The sequence below is a fragment of the Bufo gargarizans genome, chromosome 4, assembly GCF_014858855.1.
Source record: "Bufo gargarizans isolate SCDJY-AF-19 chromosome 4, ASM1485885v1, whole genome shotgun sequence".
In the NCBI taxonomy this organism is placed as follows: domain Eukaryota; kingdom Metazoa; phylum Chordata; class Amphibia; order Anura; family Bufonidae; genus Bufo; species Bufo gargarizans.
Genome location: NC_058083.1, coordinates 412,739,315 through 412,761,565, shown reverse-complemented (window position 1 = coordinate 412,761,565; position 22,251 = coordinate 412,739,315).

Here is a 22,251-nt window from a genome sequence, read left to right as displayed (position 1 = left end):
TTGTCCACATTGGCTGTAGACAGGCGGCTGCGTTTGTCTGTAATGACGCCCCCTGCCGTGCTGAATACACGTTCAGACAAAACGCTGGCTGCCGGGCAGGCCAGCACCTCCAAGGCATAAAAGGCTAGCTCTGGCCACGTGGACAATTTAGAGACCCAGAAGTTGAATGGGGCCGAACCATCAGTCAGTACGTGGAGGGGTGTGCACACGTACTGTTCCACCATGTTAGTGAAATGTTGCCTCCTGCTAACACGTTGCGTATCAGGTGGTGGTGCAGTTAGCTGTGGCGTGTTGACAAAAGTTTTCCACATCTCTGCCATGCTAACCCTGCCCTCAGAGGAGCTGGCCGTGACACAGCTGCCTTGGCGACCTCTTGCTCCTCCTCTGCCTTGGCCTTGGGCTTCCACTTGTTCCCCTGTGACATTTGGGAATGCTCTCAGTAGCGCGTCTACCAACGTGCGCTTGTACTCGCGCATCTTCCTATCACGCTCCAGTGCAGGAAGTAAGGTGGGCACATTGTCTTTGTAGCGTGGATCCAGCAGGGTGGCAACCCAGTAGTCCGCACAGGTTAAAATGTGGGCAACTCTGCTGTCGTTGCGCAGGCACTGCAGCATGTAGTCGCTCATGTGTGCCAGGCTGCCCAGGGGTAAGGACAAGCTGTCCTCTGTGGGAGGCGTATCGTCATCGTCCTGCCTTTCCCCCCAGCCACGCACCAGTGATGGACCCGAGCTGCGTTGGGTGCCACCCCGCTGTGACCATGCTTCATCCTCATCCTCCTCCACCTCCTCCTCATCCTCGTCCTCCTCGTCCTCCAGTAGTGGGCCCTGGCTGGCCACATTTGTACCTGGCCTCTGCTGTTGCCAAAAACCTCCCTCTGAGTCACTTCGAAGAGACTGGCCTGAAAGTGCTAAAAATGACCCCTCTTCCTCCTCCTCCTCCTCCTCCTGGGCCACCTCCTCTTCCATCATCGCCCTAAGTGTTTTCTCAAGGAGACATAGAAGTGGTATTGTAACGCTGATAACGGTGTCATCGCCACTGGCCATGTTGGTGGAGTACTCGAAACAGCGCAACAGGGCACACAGGTCTCGCATGGAGGCCCAGTCATTGGTGGTGAAGTGGTGCTGTTCTGTAGTGCGACTGACCCGTGCGTGCTGCAGCTGAAACTCCACTATGGCCTGCTGCTGCTCGCACAGTCTGTCCAGCATGTGCAAGGTGGAGTTCCACCTGGTGGGCACGTCGCATATGAGGCGGTGAGCGGGAAGGCCGAAGTTACGCTGTAGCGCAGACAGGCGAGCAGCAGCAGGATGTGAACGCCGGAAGCGCGAACAGACGGCCCGCACTTTATGCAGCAGCTCTGACATGTCGGGGTAGTTGTGAATGAACTTCTGCACCACCAAATTCAGCACATGCGCCAAGCAAGGGATGTGCGTCAAATTGGCTAGTCCCAGAGCTGCAACGAGATTTCGCCCATTATCACACACCACCAGGCCGGGCTTGAGGCTCACCGGCAGCAACCACTCGTCGGTCTGTTGTTCAATACCCCGCCACAACTCCTGTGCGGTGTGGGGCCTGTCCCCCAAACATATGAGTTTCAGAATGGCCTGCTGACGTTTACCCCGGGCTGTGCTGAAGTTGGTGGTGAAGGTGTGTGGCTGACTGGATGAGCAGGTGGAAGAAGAGGAGGAGGAAGCCGAGAAGGAGGAGGTGGCAACAGGAGGCAAAGAATGTTGCCCTGCGATCCTTGGCGGCGGAAGGACGTGCGCCAAACAGCTCTCCGCCTGGGGCCCAGCTGCCACTACATTTACCCAGTGTGCAGTTAGGGAGATATAGCGTCCCTGGCCGTGCTTACTGGTCCACGTATCTGTGGTTAGGTGGACCTTGCTACAGATGGCGTTGCGCAGTGCACACTTGATTTTATCGGATACTTGGTTGTGCAGGGAAGGCACGGCTCTCTTGGAGAAGTAGTGCCGGCTGGGAACAACATACTGTGGGACAGCAAGCGACATGAGCTGTTTGAAGCTGTCTGTGTCCACCAGCCTAAATGACAGCATTTCATAGGCCAGTAGTTTAGAAATGCTGGCATTCAGGGCCAGGGATCGAGGGTGGCTAGGTGGGAATTTACGCTTTCTATCAAATGTTTGTGAGATGGAGAGCTGAACGCTGGCGTGTGACATGGTTGAGACGCTTGGTGACGGAGGTGGTGGTGGTGGTGTTGGTGGTACATCCCCTGTTTGCTGGGCGGCAGGTGCCAACGTTCCTCCAGAGGCGGAGGAAGAGGCCGAGGCGGCAGCAGCAGAATAGGCCGAGGCGGCAGCAGCAGAAGAGGTAGCAGGGGGAGCCTGAGTGACTTCCTTGGTTTTAAGGTGTTTACTCCACTGCAGTTCATGCTTTGCATGCAGGTGCCTGGTCATGCAGGTTGTGCTCAGGTTCAGAACGTTAATGCCTCGCTTCAGGCTCTGATGGCACAGCGTGCAAACCACTCGGGTCTTGTCGTCAGCACATTGTTTGAAGAAGTGCCATGCCAGGGAACTCCTTGAAGCTGCCTTTGGGGTGCTCGGTCCCAGATGGCGGCGGTCAGTAGCAGGCGGAGTCTCTTGGCGGCGGGTGTTCTGCTTTTGCCCACTGCTCCCTCTTTTGCTACGCTGTTGGCTCGGTCTCACCACTGCCTCTTCCTCCGAACTGTGAAAGTCAGTGGCACGACCTTCATTCCATGTGGGGTCTAGGACCTCATCGTCCCCTGCATCGTCTTCCACCCAGTCTTGATCCCTGACCTCCTGTTCAGTCTGCACACTGCAGAAAGACGCAGCAGTTGGCACCTGTGTTTCGTCATCATCAGAGACATGCTGAGGTGGTATTCCCATGTCCTCATCATCAGGAAACATAAGTGGTTGTGCGTCAGTGCATTCTATGTCTTTCACCGCTGGGGAAGGGCTAGGTGGATGCCCTTGGGAAACCCTGCCAGCGGAGTCTTCAAACAGCATAAGAGACTGCTGCATAACTTGAGGCTGAGACAGTTTCCCTGGTATGCATGGGGGTGATGTGACAGACTGATGGGGTTGGTTTTCAGGCGCCATCTGTGCGCTTTCTGCAGAAGACTGGGTGGGAGATAATGTGAACGTGCTGGATCCACTGTCGGCCACCCAATTGACTAATGCCTGTACCTGCTCAGGCCTTACCATCCTTAGAACGGCATTGGGCCCCACCATATATCGCTGTAAATTCTGGCGGCTACTGGGACCTGAGGTAGTTGGTACACTAGGACGTGTGGATGTGGCAGAACGGCCACGTCCTCTCCCAGCACCAGAGGGTCCACTAACACCACCACGACCATGTCCACGTCCGCGTCCCTTACTAGATGTTTTTCTCATTGTTATGGTTCACCACAACAACAAATATATTATTTGGCCCAATGTATTGTATTCAAATTCAGCGGGATATAAATTTGAGGCCTAGTATTTAGGCGCTGGGTGACCGGTATGGATTTAGTGACAGAATTAGACTTGGAAATGCACAGAAGCGTGTGTGTGTGAAGTTATTCTGAATGACCCAATGTGCACCTTGAATATTATATACCCTTTTAGGGATAGATTTCAAATAGCTCTGATATAGCAGAAACCACTAAATTATGAAATTGCTAAATTGGGAATTGTATTTCAACCCAGAACAAAAAATGTGCTTTGACGGACACTAAATAACTTTCCCAGCCACAACAGGACAGCGTTAACGAGAGATTTAGCAGGATATAAATTTGAGGCCTAGTATTTAGGCGCTGGGTGACCGGTATGGATTTAGTGACAGAATTAGACTTGGAAATGCACAGAAGCGTGTGTGTGTGAAGTTATTCTGAATGACCCAATGTGCACCTTGAATATTATATACCCTTTTAGGGATAGATTTCAAATAGCTCTGATATAGCAGAAACCACTAAATTATGAAATTGCTAAATTGGGAATTGTATTTCAACCCAGAACAAGAAATGTGCTTGAACGGACACTAAATAACTCGCCCAGCTACAGCACTAAGGACAGATTTAGCTGGATATAAATTTGAGGCCTAGTATTTAGGCGCTGGGTGACAGGTATGGGTTTAGTGACAGAATTAGACTTGGAAATGCACAGTAGCGGGTGTGTGAAGTTATTCTGAATGTCCCTATGTGCACCTTCAATATGATCTACCCTTTTAGGGATAGATTTCAAATAGCTCTGATATAGCAGAAACCACTAAATTATGAAATTGCTAAATTGGGAATTGTATTTCAACCCAGAACAAGAAATGTGCTTGAACGGACACTAAATAACTCGCCCAGCTACAGCACTAACGACAGATTTAGCTGGATATGAATTTGAGGCCTAGTATTTAGGCGCTGGGTGACAGGTATGGGTTTAGTGACAGAATTAGACTTGGAAATACACAGTAGCGGGTGTGTGTGAAGTTATTCTGAATGACCCAATGTGCACCTTGAATATTATATACCCTTTTAGGGATAGATTTCAAATAGCTCTGATATAGCAGAAACCACTAAATTATGAAATTGCTAAATTGGGAATTGTATTTCAACCCAGAACAAGAAATGTGCTTGAACGGACACTAAATAACTCGCCCAGCTACAGCACTAAGGACAGATTTAGCTGGATATAAATTTGAGGCCTAGTATTTAGGCGCTGGGTGACAGGTATGGGTTTAGTGACAGAATTAGACTTGGAAATGCACAGTAGCGGGTGTGTGAAGTTATTCTGAATGTCCCTATGTGCACCTTCAATATGATCTACCCTTTTAGGGATAGATTTCAAATAGCTCTGATATAGCAGAAACCACTAAATTATGAAATTGCTAAATTGGGAATTGTATTTCAACCCAGAACAAGAAATGTGCTTGAACGGACACTAAATAACTCGCCCAGCTACAACACTAAGGACAGATTTAGCTGGATATAAATTTGAGGCCTAGTATTTAGGCGCTGGGTGACAGGTATGGGTTTAGTGACAGAATTAAACTTGGAAATACACAGTAGCGGGTGTGTGTGAAGTTATTCTGAATGACCCAATGTGCACCTTGAATATTATATACCCTTTTAGGGATAGATTTCAAATAGCTCTGATATAGCAGAAACCACTAAATTATGAAATTGCTAAATTGGGAATTGTATTTCAACCCAGAACAAGAAATGTGCTTGAACGGACACTAAATAACTCGCCCAGCTACAGCACTAAGGACAGATTTAGCTGGATATAAATTTGAGGCCTAGTATTTAGGCGCTGGGTGACAGGTATGGGTTTAGTGACAGAATTAGACTTGGAAATGCACAGTAGCGGGTGTGTGAAGTTATTCTGAATGTCCCTATGTGCACCTTCAATATGATCTACCCTTTTAGGGATAGATTTCAAATAGCTCTGATATAGCAGAAACCACTAAATTATGAAATTGCTAAATTGGGAATTGTATTTCAACCCAGAACAAGAAATGTGCTTGAACGGACACTAAATAACTCGCCCAGCTACAGCACTAACGACAGATTTAGCTGGATATGAATTTGAGGCCTAGTATTTAGGCGCTGGGTGACAGGTATGGGTTTAGTGACAGAATTAGACTTGGAAATACACAGTAGCGGGTGTGTGTGAAGTTATTCTGAATGACCCAATGTGCACCTTGAATATTATATACCCTTTTAGGGATAGATTTCAAATAGCTCTGATATAGCAGAAACCACTAAATTATGAAATTGCTAAATTGGGAATTGTATTTCAACCCAGAACAAGAAATGTGCTTGAACGGACACTAAATAACTCGCCCAGCTACAGCACTAAGGACAGATTTAGCTGGATATAAATTTGAGGCCTAGTATTTAGGCGCTGGGTGACAGGTATGGGTTTAGTGACAGAATTAGACTTGGAAATGCACAGTAGCGGGTGTGTGAAGTTATTCTGAATGTCCCTATGTGCACCTTCAATATGATCTACCCTTTTAGGGATAGATTTCAAATAGCTCTGATATAGCAGAAACCACTAAATTATGAAATTGCTAAATTGGGAATTGTATTTCAACCCAGAACAAGAAATGTGCTTGAACGGACACTAAATAACTCGCCCAGCTACAGCACTAAGGACAGATTTAGCTGGATATAAATTTGAGGCCTAGTATTTAGGCGCTGGGTGACAGGTATGGGTTTAGTGACAGAATTAGACTTGGAAATGCACAGTAGCGGGTGTGTGAAGTTATTCTGAATGTCCCTATGTGCACCTTCAATATGATCTACCCTTTTAGGGATAGATTTCAAATAGCTCTGATATAGCAGAAACCACTAAATTATGAAATTGCTAAATTGGGAATTGTATTTCAACCCAGAACAAGAAATGTGCTTGAACGGACACTAAATAACTCGCCCAGCTACAGCACTAACGACAGATTTAGCTGGATATGAATTTGAGGCCTAGTATTTAGGCGCTGGGTGACAGGTATGGGTTTAGTGACAGAATTAGACTTGGAAATACACAGTAGCGGGTGTGTGTGAAGTTATTCTGAATGACCCAATGTGCACCTTGAATATTATATACCCTTTTAGGGATAGATTTCAAATAGCTCTGATATAGCAGAAACCACTAAATTATGAAATTGCTAAATTGGGAATTGTATTTCAACCCAGAACAAGAAATGTGCTTGAACGGACACTAAATAACTCGCCCAGCTACAGCACTAAGGACAGATTTAGCTGGATATAAATTTGAGGCCTAGTATTTAGGCGCTGGGTGACAGGTATGGGTTTAGTGACAGAATTAGACTTGGAAATGCACAGTAGCGGGTGTGTGAAGTTATTCTGAATGTCCCTATGTGCACCTTCAATATGATCTACCCTTTTAGGGATAGATTTCAAATAGCTCTGATATAGCAGAAACCACTAAATTATGAAATTGCTAAATTGGGAATTGTATTTCAACCCAGAACAAGAAATGTGCTTGAACGGACACTAAATAACTCGCCCAGCTACAGCACTAAGGACAGATTTAGCTGGATATAAATTTGAGGCCTAGTATTTAGGCGCTGGGTGACAGGTATGGGTTTAGTGACAGAATTAGACTTGGAAATGCACAGTAGCGGGTGTGTGAAGTTATTCTGAATGTCCCTATGTGCACCTTCAATATGATCTACCCTTTTAGGGATAGATTTCAAATAGCTCTGATATAGCAGAAACCACTAAATTATGAAATTGCTAAATTGGGAATTGTATTTCAACCCAGAACAAGAAATGTGCTTGAACGGACACTAAATAACTCGCCCAGCTACAGCACTAACGACAGATTTAGCTGGATATGAATTTGAGGCCTAGTATTTAGGCGCTGGGTGACAGGTATGGGTTTAGTGACAGAATTAGACTTGGAAATGCACAGTAGCGGGTGTGTGAAGTTATTCTGAATGACCCTATGTGCACCTTGAATATTATATACCCTTTTAGGGATAGATTTCAAATAGCTCTGATACAGCAGAAACCACTTAATTTTTAAATTGCTAAATTGGGAATTGTATTTCAACCCAGAACAAAAAATGTGCTTTGACGGACACTAAATAACTTTCCCAGCCACAACAGGACAGCGGTAACGAGAGATTTAGCGGGATATAAATTTGAGGCCTAGTATTTAGGCGCTGGGTGACCGGTATGGATTTAGTGACAGAATTAGACTGGGATATGGCCAAAAAATAACCACACTATTGCTGGTTAAATGCACTTGGTGATGGGCGCAGCTTGCCCCTGATGTAGTATATGGCCAAAAAATGAACAGACTATTGCTGGTTAAATGCACTTGGTGTCACAGCTTGACCAACCACACTACTGAGGGTTAAATGCACTTGGTGACGGGCGCAGCTTGCCCCTGATGTAGTATATGGCCAAAAAATGAACAGACTATTGCTGGTTAAATGCACTTGGTGACGGGCGCAGCTTGCCCCTGATTTAGTATATGGCCAAAAAATGAACAGACTATTGCTGGTTAAATGCACTTGGTGTGATAGCTTGACCAACCACACTACTGAGGGTTAAATGCACTTGGTGACGGGCGCAGCTTGCCCCTGATGTAGTATATGGCCAAAAAATAAACAGACTATTGCTGGTTAAATGCACTTGGTGTGACAGCTTCACCCTGATGTAGGCTTTAGCCAAAAAACAAACGCACCATTGAGGGTTAAATGCACTTGGTGACAGGCGCAGCTTGCCCCTGATGTAGTATATGGCCAAAAAATAAACAGACTATTGCTGGTTAAATGCACTTGGTGTGACAGCTTCACCCTGATGTAGGCTTTAGCCAAAAAACAACCACACCATTGAGGGTTAAATGCACTTGGTCGCAGCTTGTGCTGGCGCACCACAAGACACAAAATGGCCGCCGATCACCCCAGAAAAATGTGACTGACAAACGGTCTGGGCAGCCTAAAAACAGTGAGCAATTGAGGATCAGCAGCTCAATGATCCACAGCTGCAGATCGATCAGTTAATCAAGTCCTTTGGAGGAGTTAATCTGCCTAATCTCGCCCTACTGTCGCAGCCGCAACCTCTCCCTACGCTAATCAGAGCAGAGTGACGGGCGGCGCTATGTGACTCCAGCTTAAATAGAGGCTGGGTCACATGGTGCTCTGGCCAATCACAGCCATGCCAATAGTAGGCATGGCTGTGATGGCCTCTTGGGGCAAGTAGTATGACGCTTGTTGATTGGCTGCTTTGCAGCCTTTCAAAAAGCGCCAAGAAAGCGTCACAAAAGCGCGAAGAAAGCGACGAACACCGAACCCGAACCCGGACTTTTACGAAAATGTCCGGGTTCGGGTCCGTGTCACGGACACCCCAAAATTCGGTACGAACCCGAACTATACAGTTCGAGTTCGCTCATCCCTAATGATAACCAATAACTATACAGTATATACAGTGCTGTGCAAAAGTTTAAGGCAGATGTGAAAAATTGAAGCGTCAATAGTTTATTTTTATCATTTAACAAAGTACAAAATGAATGAACAAGAGAAATGTAAATGACATCAATAATTTGGTGTGACCACCCTTTGCCTTCTCAAAAACATCAGTTCTTTTAGGTACACATGCACACAGACTTGATGATTAGAGATGAGCGAATTTAAGCTGATGAAGTGAAATTTGATTTGAATTTCAGGAAAAATTTGGATTCGCACCACAGCCGAATTTCCTCGCAGTTCATGGTAACGAATGACATTTTTTACTAAAATGGCTGCCGCATGTGTAAGGACATAGAGAAAGGAACTCTAGGAAGGCGGGATCACTCACAATGCCAGGCATGCAGCCAATCAGCAGCCAGCCCTGTGATGTCACAGCCCTATAAATAGTGCAGCCATCTTAGATTCTGCCATTTACCAGTGTACTTAGTGCAGGGAGAGATGTCTGCAGGCGCTAGGGACAGTGATAAAAAAAAACGTCATTGTGCTAAAAAAAAATATTTACAAGTGCAGGGAAAGATTATTCAAGGTGTAGGGAAAGGATAGGGAGGAATTTTTCCACAGCATTTATGTTGAAAAGGGTTCAGTCAGGGAGGTGACAGCCTGGGTAATAGGAACAAAACTATTACACCTTGCAGCACTGACTGGGGATCCAAATTGCAATTATACAGCTCTGTAATTACAGCAAACTAGTGATGAGCGAGCACCAAGGTTTACAGTGTTCGGCCCGAACACATTGCTATATTTGTGTGCTCGGCCGAGCACCCGACTATAATGGAAGTCAATGGGAGACAACCAGGCACCCCCTGCTCGGAAGAGAAGAGGGTGTCTGGTTCATAATAAAAGGTTAGAAATTGATGGATACACCATCAAAATGTTTTGGAAACAGCATTAGGAGGATGGCTGGATGCGTCTTAGACTCTTATTATGTATGACATATAATAGACAAGTAAACAAAGGCTACATGCCAAAAGCCAGGTATGTGCAAGCCATCCATCTATCCATGAGACAGAAAACAGTCAGCATACCTTACAATGGCAGCCTTGTGCACTAGGAGATATTCCAAAGCAGCTCTCATCTGACTGAGAACCAGTAAGCCTCAGAGTTATGTTGCTTCTGTTGGATGGTTTGGGTGGACCTGCACACCTAGATCAATATCATTAGGAAGACAAAAAGTTTTCTGATTGTCCTAACATAATATTCAATAACCTTTCTATACAGTTTTGTCATGTAAAAAATTATTTGCATAAACATGGGCTTATGAGAAAGACATGCAAATAAACAGAATCTGCCTTGTTTTTCAGCTGTCATAAGACTATGAAAACCAATAGAAGGCGCTATGGAGTTATGAACAGAGCCCTCTATTGGTTTTATAGTCTTATGACAAGAATGTTAGACTGTATTCTTATGACAAATATTCTAATCACAAATTTTCCATGCAAAAGGCTAACAAGCCTTTTGCATGGAAAATTTGTGATTAGAATATTCGCGATCTACACTAGGATGATATCTGACACTGGGAAAGCTGGGTAATAACTCAGTGATAAAATCTGACACTTCGAAGGCTGGGTAATAACTCGCGATCTACGTTGAGTTATTACCCAGCTTTTCCAGTGTCAGATATCATCCTAGTGTAGATCGCGAATATTCTAATCACAAATTTTCCATGCAAAATTTGTAATTAGAATATTTGTCATAAGAATATTTTTGTCAGAAGACTATGAAACCAATAGAGGGCGCTACGGACTTATGAACAGTGCCCTCTATTGGTTTTACAGTCTTCTGACAAGATTATTATTACATAATATTTGCTATATTGCTATATATTCTTTTTTAGAATATTACGAATGTTTGTGCAAGATAAGAAACTAGATTCTAAATATCTACATTTTAAAATACGGTTTATAGTTTTGGGGATATACACTACTCAAATAGTTTGTGATATTTGGCTTGTGGGTGAAATTTCAGGATGAACCTAAAATGCTCTCTAACCTTTTATAGGTGAACTTAATGTGACAATCTCTAAACTTTTGAAAGCACATGACCAATTGTTCTATGTTTCAGTAATTTTTGTACAACTTGTTGCCCTCTAACAAGGAACCTAATACCAAAATTCACAACAGGTGTTTGATCCATGAATCAAGCAGAATGTTCTCAGACAGAAGTGCCCATTTAGCTTAGAGTATCTTTGACATCAGCAGATTGCAACAGAGATACCGAGAGACTGAAAGAGTCACAGAAAGGCATAGAAGTGGACATCTTTTTGCCACATTCCACACTGATGATCACTTAATTGGGAACAATGCCCTGCGGCACCAGATGACGAATGCCACACAACTCCAGGCACATTTAAGGGAGACCGCTCAAAACCATTTACATCAGTGTGGTCTGCATGCTAGACAACCTGCAAAGGTGCCTGACCACACCACCAGGCACAGGCATCATTGTCTTTCATGGGCCAGGAAGCATCTATGCAGGACGAAGAACTAGTGGCGTGCCTAGGGTGTTTGGCACCCGGGGCGGGTCCTCTCTCAGGCACCCCCTTACAGTAGTATTGCCCTCATTGTACGACCTTCACAGTAGTTTTGTTCAGATATGTGCCCTTCTCATGGTAGTTATGCCCATATTGTGCCCCTTTACGGTAGTTATGCCTTCACTGTACAACTTTCATAGTAGTTATGCCCACATTGTGCACCTTTAAAGTACTTATCCCTTCATTGTGCCCACTTCACAGTTGTATTGCCCTCTTTGTGCCTCCCTCACAGTAGTTATGCCCTCTCTGTGCCCATTTCAAAGTAGTAATGCCCTATCTGTTCCCCCTTCATAGTTGTAATGCCCTCTCTGTGCCCCTTAAGAGTAGTTATGCCCTCACTGTGCCCCCATAACTGTAATAATGCCCTCTGTGCCCCTTCATAGTAATAATGTCCACTCAGTGCCGCATAAAATCTATGCCCACCCACTTTACAAGAGTAAGGCTCTCTGTGCCTCCTTCACAGTATTAATGCCATCTGTGCTCCCTTCATAGTAGTAATGCCCATTGTGCCCCCTTAACCTCCCCGGCGGCATGATTATGTCAGGAATTTTGTACCAAAAGTGCATAAATATTTTATGGGCACAAATGACAGTAAAATGGCAGGCAAGGGGCACTGTACAGTCATCAAATGTCAGATCTGAGGTTATACAGTGTGATCCTCTCAGATTACAATGTATAACCTATTTTATGTGTGCTTGTCACTGTTTATGTTTATATTTATTTGAATTTCCCGCCCAGTTCCGCTCCCATGAGCATCTGCTGCTCGCAGGGAACGCACCAGGTAGTCAAATGCCGGCCGGTGTTCTGCCAGATCTCTATACCTTGCGAAAAGTCTATACCGGAAGTGACACGGCCGCACAGGAATCAGCTGGAGGAGGGTGTGTACGGCGCTGCGCAAGCTAACATCCACTGGCTTAGGAAAGAATTATTGCAGCGCTGCGATAGAAGTACTTAGTGCACCGAGCATGCGCACTTAGGGGTATAGAGATTTTGCAGTGCAAAATGTTGCATTAGACCTCCCTACCCCTGAGAGCGCATGCGCGCACAAATCATCAGATCAAATCAGGATGAACTGCAACTGATCATTTGTGCCCGTGTGCGCACTCACTCAGGGGTAGGGAGATCTGATGCAACATTATGCGCTGCAAAATCTCTATATCCCTTAAGTGCGCACGTGCAGTGCACAAAGTACTTCTATCTCGTCGCTGCAACGATTATTTCCTAAGCCAGTGGATGTGTGCTTGCACAGCGCCGCACACCCTCCTCCAGCTGATTTATGTGCGGCCGCGTCACTTCCGGTATAGACTTTTCGCAAGGTATAGAGATCTGGCAGAACACCGGCGCTCTCTGCGGAGGACATCCCCGGATCGCCGGCAGAAGGTGAAGGGACTCTGCAATGTTACCCCGAGTGTGACTCGGGGTTACCGCTCCTGGCAGCGAAAATTAACCCTGAATCACGCTCGGGAATACCGTCAGGGAGGTTAATAGTAGTAAGGCACATTGTGCCCCCTCAATAGTAGCAAGGCCCATTGTGCCCCCTTAATAGTAGCAAGGCCCATTGTGCCCCCTTCATAGTAATAATGCCCACTGTGCCTCCTTCACAGTAGTAATGACCATTGTGCCTACTTCATAGTTATAATGCTCATTGTATCCCTTTTATAGTAGTAATACCCATTGTGCCCCCCTAATACTAGTAATGCCCTTTGTAGTAGTATTGCCCTCTGTACCCCCTTTGTAGTAGTATTGCCCTCCCTGCCTCCTTTGTAGTAGTAATGCCCTGTGCCCCCTTTGCAGTAGTAATGCCCTCTGTGCCCCCTTTGTAGTAATTTTGCCCTCTGTGGCCCATCTATGGTAGAAATACCCTCTGTGCCCTTACCATGGTAGAAATGTTTTCTGTTAAATAAAAAAAAACATAGTACCTACTCACCTTGTCCCATTCCTGAAGCTCACAGTCCTCTCCCCTACAGACACAGATCGCTCTGCAGCACTGTGTGAGCTGAGGTTATGCAGATTTCCGGGCTGCAGGCTCCATTCTAGGCTCTGGTACCCCCTGAGAGCCAGCACCCGTGGCCTCAGTGCTGTTCACTAATGAAAGTCAATTTACACTGAGCAGGAATGATGGCTGTCAATGATGTTGGAGACGTCAAGGAGAGCGCTATGCATCAGCCACTATTTGCCTTTGGTGATGGTGGTGTTACAGTATGGGCAGGGGTGTCTAGTCAATACCCTTCACTTTGTGATTTGTACAGTGACAAGCCCATACTACTTGAATAGCAACATTAATCCAGTCATTGAGCCTCTGCATGAACAACACAGGTCTAATTTAATCTTCATGGATGACAATGCGTCAGTTCATCAAGCTCGCATCCATGGCTGCTGATATAGCAGGAGCACTGAAAAAATAATAATTCTTACCTGTAATTTTGCTTTCTTCGAGTCCCTGGGAGGCACACTGGAAAATACGTAGGATAAGGAAAGAGAAAATTTGTTCTTATCAGCTATTTTTCTTTCCTCGAGTCCTTAGGCAGAACATTTCCCAGTATGTGCTGCCATAGGACAATGAGGAAAGATTATTTTTGCTGCATTGACAAGATAAAAGAATGGCTAAGAATACCATCAAAGTACAATGTGATCAGACTGTTAATGCAGTCTGGGCCATTTGGAGACCAATTTTGTGCTAACAGGTTCTCTGTAAATCTATACAGTAGCTGCTGTTTAAGCTAACTTGGCTATGATATAGGGTCTCAAACATCAGAGTTCTACAAATTGGAGAAAGCTCTGCCAATTAAAGGGTTAAGAAGGAATTGTCCTTCAATGACAGAGTGTATAGGCGCTGCTACTAGATGAATGATCATTTCATGGCTCTGCAGGTCATTAGAGATGCAAGGCTTGATTAAAAGTCCTAGATGCGATTGAGTTTTGCTTATTTCTGATTTCATAAATAATAAAAATCCAATATCCAAAAAGAAAATTACAAAATGCAATAAATTGATGTGGCACATTTCATCTGTAGTTGAATTTTCTCTACATAATTTGTTTTTTATCAATCAGAGATTAGTAAAGAGGATAGCTGAGGAGGCAACGTTCTTTTTTGCAGAGTCAGGTGTCATCTATGGCTCATCTGTAATACTATGTAGAGATAAGTGGATGATGGATAAGATTGATTATGGATTTACTATCTTTCAAACCTCTATATCTAATCATAGTTTATACAGATTTTTCCTTTATATTAGTTTTGCTCAGCGGTCATCTAATATAACAAGAACCTGCCCTGTTAAGTCTGATCTGGGCAGTAGATATAAATCTGATTACAACATTTTTTTTAATAGCAAAGGAGACATATTTTCTGCCAAAAAGGTGTGATCTCAAATGTTAATGCACATTAATTCAAGATATATTTTCTGTTTTAATATACTAAGCTTTCTGTAGGCATCATGCAAAAAAAAAAAAAAAAAAATCAGCAGATTATGAATATTTCACAGTGCATATCAGTAAATGCAACTTTATATACTATGCTTAAAGATGACCTCTCACCAGTTTAAAAAATTGAAACTGTGTACCTGACAGTCCCCTGAGTGTTACATTTTTTTCCTCATATTGCTGCGACCTGGCCACATCTCATCTCCAGGGGTGGAGTCATGTGAGAGTTGTGATTGCCGCTCCCTTGGCAAACCACACTGCAAACTGAAAAAAGTGGACCAGAGATTTATCTAAAGTACACAGTTTCCAGTTTGTAAACTGGTAACAGGTACTCTTTAGGAATCATTAGCAGCTGGTTCACTGCAAAAGACTGACGTTTTGGTGCTGTTTTTGAGTGCCAACAACCCTTTCCTCTCACAAAAGGAATCGGGTTGTTCCGGGCAGAGGTGACTCCCAGGGGAGGTAGTACTATGACTCCTGAGGAAACTTGGTGGAGTTACTACTTTGACTTCTGTAGAATGGTGGAGCAGAGGTGCTATGATTGTCATGTCCTTTGAATGATGGAACTTCCAAAAAAATAAGGACCCTTGATGCGAGTCGTGAACTTGACCCAAATATCAACTAACACCTCATGTTTATAATTTTTGCAAAATGTAGCCAGGCTGTGGCCTGCTTGCTGGCTTGGCCTCTCCTCTAGGGCACGTGTGTGTTTCCCTTCGGTCTTAATGGACCAGAAATTGTGAACCCCAATCTTCACCAGCCAATGGCTGGTAGTCCTAGGGTACATATTTTAGATTCCTTCTCCTGCGGGAAAGTGCCTGAGCAAAATTTTTCTTAGCTTGCTAAGTTCCCTGCAAAGGTAATCTGTTGTCTGCCCACTTAACTACCTCTGCCCATTTACTGTGCTATGTCCCTCCAATGCTTAACCTGTGCCTGTTACCCTTAGGGTCCATTCAAACATCTGCAAGTGTTTTGCGGTCAGCAAATTGCGGATCCGCAAAACACGGACGTAAGCCATTTGCGTTTTTCATTTTGCGGACCACACATGGCCGGCCGTGTGATAGATATGCCTATTCTTGTCCATGGCTGCGGACAATAATACTACATGCTCTATATTTTTTGCGGGGCGGCTGCAGAACAGAACTACGGATGTGGACAGCACACAGTGTGCTGTCTGCATCTTTTACTGCCCCATTGAAATAAATGGGTCTGCACCTATTCCGCAAAATTGCTGAACGGATGCAGACCCATTTATACGGATGTGTGAATGGACCCTTAGTGATTCTATGCTGCCTGCCCTGACCTCAGACTGTATACTGTATAGCATGTACTCCAAAAGCCATGACCTCAGCCTGTCCCTGACTACGATTCTGCATGACCTCTTGGTATCCTGGTGTCTCTGACCCCCGTGAGTCAGCTAATAACCACACAGAGACTACTACAGAAGTTAGTGGCCTGGTGGCTCCCCTGCAGTGAAGTCCAGATTCCTATATTTATGGGCTAAAGAGTGAATACCAGGGGACTGGTAAGGTAGGAGTCACTGGTATGACTACTAGGAAAAGGGTGGCGATGCTGTGATTCCTGATGAAAAGGAGCAGAGTTACTGCTGTCACTTCTGGGGAAAGGTGGAAAGGTGCTGCTGTAAGCCAATGGCTGCTGTGGAAGAGTCACAGATTTGTTAATACTCGATTAGGGTGTCATGCACATGAACATATTTTTTGTCCGTGTCCGTTCTGTTTTTTTTGCAGCCCGTATGCGGAACTATTCATGGGGCCACTATTCATGTGTTCCGTATCCGTATGTCTGTAAGTCCATTCCGCCAGAAAACATACATCGTCGTCCTATTCTTGTCCATTTTGCGGACAAGGACAGGCATTTTTACAATGATGATGTAACAGGAATGTCACATGGATGTCATCGATATTGTTTGCTGATTCGTGTTTTGCAGACCGAAAAATACAAACAGTTATGTGCATAAGCCCTTAGATTGTTGCTGTAGTAAAGGTTTTGGGATTTAGCAGATTAGGGACAATGCTGTGATTACTGTTCAGAGGACACTACATTGACTATATTGCACCTATAGCTAGGGGAGCATGACTATGCTGTGACTACTGTGCTGTGATGTATGTTATAAAAGAACTGATTTCAGCTATAAACCAGGGTTACCAACCAGAATTTTTATTTTTTCTGTACAACTTATCCCAAATTCCCAGACTGCCAAAAAAAATTTACAGACAAATTGGAAAACGATAATGAATAATAAAGATGATAAGTAATACATGTGAACAGCTCAATATACTGCTAAGAACTCATTAACAGCATTTACTGTGAGCTGTAAAATGATGATAATTACCACCAAAAACATATAGTCAAGTACCACCAGCTTAAAAAAATTGCGAACACATCTATTTTTTTTCCTGGACACACAAAAAAAGTGAACTATTTTTACGGACTGTCCAGAAATTTCTGGATGGTTGACAACCCTTCTACAAACCACATATAAACCTGCATGCATCTCAGTACAGCAGCATCTAAAATCTCATTACCACTTCAAGTGAATTGTTATATCGCTTCTACGGCATTTTATTATGCTATGTAGCCAAATTAATATCATTTTTTGTCATAGTTTCCAGAAAAAACTAAGAAAAACGTAGTCTAAGAAAAACGTAATAGAAACTTGTTACTAGATAAAGATGCATTTACATACTTCAATATTGCATTTGATTTCACTAATTGCCTAGGATACTAAACTGTAAGTATATGGAAGCATACCTGCCAACTGCCCCAAATTTGCTGGGAATATCCCTGATTTTCAATGACAGTCCTGGCTAATTCAGACTAAAAATGGGTGGGGCGAACAAAAACTGTGGTTTGGCGGCATTCCCGGGAATGGGGCTTATAGGCCCTGATTTTACCAACTAAAATTATGGTAAGTAGTGATGGATGAACATCGGCCAGGACAGTTGGCAAACGCGATCGAATGTTCGCAAACCGCAAGTTCGCAGTGGGCCCCATTTACTTTAATGGCAGGTGAACATGGAAAACCTTCAGGTCATATTTGCAGCCACCAAATACTTACTAGAAGTGCATAAATAGTCCCACGCCATTGACAGTGACATACTAGAGGGGGATCAATGACAAAAATTGCCACCAAAAATATTTATTTTAATCAGGGGCCATTTTTATGCGTCTTAAAGGGAAATTCTCAAATATGTGCCCTGCTGGAGCCTAGAACAATTTTGTTTTAGGCCACGGGAGTATGGGCCCTAAAAATTAGGCATTCACCTGACATAAAAGAACAAGTGATTATGTGGCTTGAGGTACATTATGTGGTCAATGGATAAAAATTTTACTGTAGCCCACTGGAGTAGAGGCCCCAAACATTAGGCATTCACCAGACAGAAAAGATCAAGTGATTATGTGGCTGAAGGTATATTAGATGATCATTGGATAACAATTTTACTGCAGGCCAGTGGAGTACTAGTGCTGAGTGTGAATATTCGAATTATGAATATTTATCGCGAATATTACAACTTCGAGAATTCGCAAATATTTTGAATATAGTGCTATATATTTGTTTTTTGAATATTCGTCATTTCTTTTTACTCGAAAAATCGGCAATGTAAAGATCGCGTAATATGCAAATATTACGCAATCAATACAGGCGTGGGTCAAAAAGAATTATATAGAGCCATAGAATATAGTGCTATATATTTGTTTTTTTGAATATTCGTCATTTTTTTCATCTGAAGATATGATTCCTCCCTGCTTAAGTTGCTTGTCAAGCAATTTAAGCAAGGATGAATCATGACTGCAGATGGGAAAAAAAAAAATGAATATTCTAAAAAATGAATATATAAAACTATATTTAATATAGTGCTATATATTCGTTTTTTAGAATATTCGGCAATGACAAATATTCTAAAAAAAACAAATAGCTAGCACTATATTCGACAAGCAACTTAAGCAGGGAAGAATGATTAATTCAGATGGAAAAAAATTACGAATATTCTAAAAAAATAATATATAGCACTATATTCTATAGTGCTATATATTCTTTTTTGACCCACGCCTGTATTAATTGCGTAATATTTGCATATTACGCGATCATTAAATTGCCGATTTTTCGAGTAAAAAAAAATGTAGAATATAACGAATATTCGAATTTGTGAATATTCGCTGAATATTCTACAAAATATTTGCAAAATATCGTATATTCGAATATGATCCCTGCCGCTCATCACTATGGAGTACAGGCCCCAGACATTACAGAAAAGATCAAGTGATTATGTGGCTGGAGGTATATTAGGCGATCACCGTATAACAATTTTACTGTTGGCCAGTTAGATTACATGCCCCAAAAATTATGCATTGTCACAATAGGTAGGTAAGTGGGGAAATAACCAAACACAGGAAAACAAACAGAACAAATGACTAGGCCCAAAAGCTAGGGAAAAAAGGGTCACTGCTGTGTCCATGTGCATACCCTAATGGTAGCTATGCACATGCCCATGTGCCTAAACATATACACCCTGGGCAAACCCTAAGCTGTCGGGAAAAGGGAAGAGGCAACCCGCTTCTTCAAACCCAGAGGAAGCAAGCGTCTCCCTAGAGACCTAGATAAAGACACAATGGGAAATAATGGAGAGGGCTTATCTTGAGCAGAGCTGGAGCAGACGATCCACCACACATCCAGAGCTCACAGGAAAGAACTATAACCCGCACAGGCCACTGGGGGAAGGAGGGATAAATAGCCTCACTAACAATCAAACCCAGTACACCTGAGGGAAGGTGGATCCAGCTCAAACCCAAACCAAAACAAACAGAGAAGTCAGACACGTGCAGCCAATCTGACAGACCTCCGTATATTAACAGGGCAAGGCATGACAGTACCCCATCCCCCCTTCTACGGGTGACCTCTGGACACCCTGGACCAACTTTATCCGGGTGTGCCCTGTGAAAGGCCCTCACCAGGTGGCTAGCACTAACACCAGTAGCCGGAACCCACACTCTTTCCTCTGGACCAAATTGTCATCCACCAGGACAGGGGAAGGTGGCAATGGAGATGGTTCCACATATTTCTTCAATAAAGACCTGTGAAACACAATAGGGATCTTCCAGGTCTGCGGAAGATCCAGACGAAACGCCACTGGGTTGACAATAGCAGAGATTTTGTAAGGGCCAATACATTTTGGACCCAATTTCCAAGATGGTACCTTCAGTTTAATGTTTTTAGTGGACAACCACATCGAATCACCCACACACAGGTCCGGACCAGTCATACATCTCCTGTCAGCCATCCATTTTCAGCTTTCACCCATCTTTTCCAAATTAACTTTGATCTTCCGCCAGATAGATGACAAGACGGAAGAGAATCTCTCCTCTTCTGGCATCCCAGTAGATCCAGTCCCAGAAAAAGTACCAAACTGTGGGTGAAAACCATATGCGCCAAAAAAAGTGACTTATCAGTGGACTCCTGTCTACGGTTGTTCAAGGCAAATTCGGCTAGAGACAAGAACAAGGACCAGTCATCCTGGTTCTCGGCAATAAAACACCTCAAATAGGTCTCCAGGTTTTGGTTAGTGCGCTCTGTCTGACCATTCGAATAGTGATGAAAAGCCAAAGAGACAGACAGTTAAATTCCCAGACGAGAGCAGAACGCTCTCCAAAACCTGGAAACAAATTTCGTCCCCCTATCAGACACCAAATCAGAGGGAATGCCATGTAGTTTCACAATGTTATTGATAAAAACCTGAGCGAGAGTTTTGGCATTGGGCAAGCTAGGTAACGATACAAAGTGGGCCATCTTACTGAAGAGGTCCACTACGACCAAGAACACAGTTTTCCCAGAGGAACTTGGTAAATCAGTAATAAAGTCCATGGACAAATGCATCCAAGGACGAGATGGGATGGACAAAGGAAGAAGGGATCCTGAAGGCAGAGTGTGAGCCACCATCGCATGTGCACAGGTCTCACAAGCTGCCACATAACCCTCCACACCCTTGCACAACCCTGGCTACCAGAATCTCCAGGAAATAAGATCTATGGTGGATTTTATCTTCCAGGATGTCCCGCAAGGACCGTATCATGCTGTTCCTTGAACACCTTGTATCACAGTTCAGCAGGAACAAACAACTTGTCTGGAGGACAAGAATCAGGAGCCTCCTCCTGGGCCCCCAACACCTCCATCTCAAACTCGGGGTACAGAGCGGAAACCACCACCCCATCAGCCAAAATCGAAGCGGGATCCTCCATAACACTCCCCCCAGGAAAACTATGCGACAACGCACCTGCCTTGATGTTTTTAACCCCAGGGCGAAAGGTGACCACAAAATTGAACCTAGTAAAAAAACTGTGACCATCTAGCCTGTCTAGGATTCAGGCGTTTAGCAGACTGAAGGTAAGCCAAATTCTTGTGGTCAGTATACACTCACCTAAAGAATTATTAGGAACACCTGTTCTATTTCTCATTAATGCGATTATCTAGTCAACCAATCACATGGCAGTTGCTTCAATGCATGTAGGGTTGTGGTCCTGGTCAAGACAATCTCCTGAACTCCAAACTGAATGTCAGAATGGGAAAGAAAGGTGATTTAAGCAATTTTGAGCGTGGCATGGTTGTTGGTGCCAGACGGGCCGGTCTGAGTATTTCACAATCTGCTCAGTTACTGGGATTTTCACGCACAACCATTTCTAGGGTTTACAAAGAATGGTGTGAAAAGGGAAAAACATCCAGTATGCGACAGTCCTGTGGGTGAAAATGCCTTGTGGATGCTAGAGGTCAGAGGAGAATGGTCCGACTGATTCAAGCTGATAGAAGAGCAATGTTGACTGAAATAACCACTCGTTACACCCGAGGTATGCAGCAAAGCATTTGTGAAGCCACAACATGCACAACCTTGAGGCGGATGGGCTACAACAGCAGAAGACCCCACCGGGTACCACTTATCTCCACTACAAATAGGAAAAAGAGCCTACAATTTGCACGAGCTCAACAAAATTGGGCTGTTGAAGACTGGAAAAATGTTGCCTGGTCTGATGAGTCTCGATTTCTGTTGAGACATTCAAATGGTAGAGTCCGAATTTGGCGTAAACAGAATGAGAACATGTATCCATCATGCCTTGTTACCACTGTGCAGGCTGGTGGTGGTGGTGTAATGGTGTGGGTGATGTTTTCTGGGCACACTTTAGGCCCCTTAGTGCCAATTGGCCATCGTTTAAATGCCACAGGCTACCTGAGCATTGTTTCTGACCATGTCCATCCCTTCATGACCACCATGTACCCATCCTCTGATGGTTACTTCCAGCAGGATAATGCACCATGTCACAAAGATCGAATCATTTCAAATTGTTTT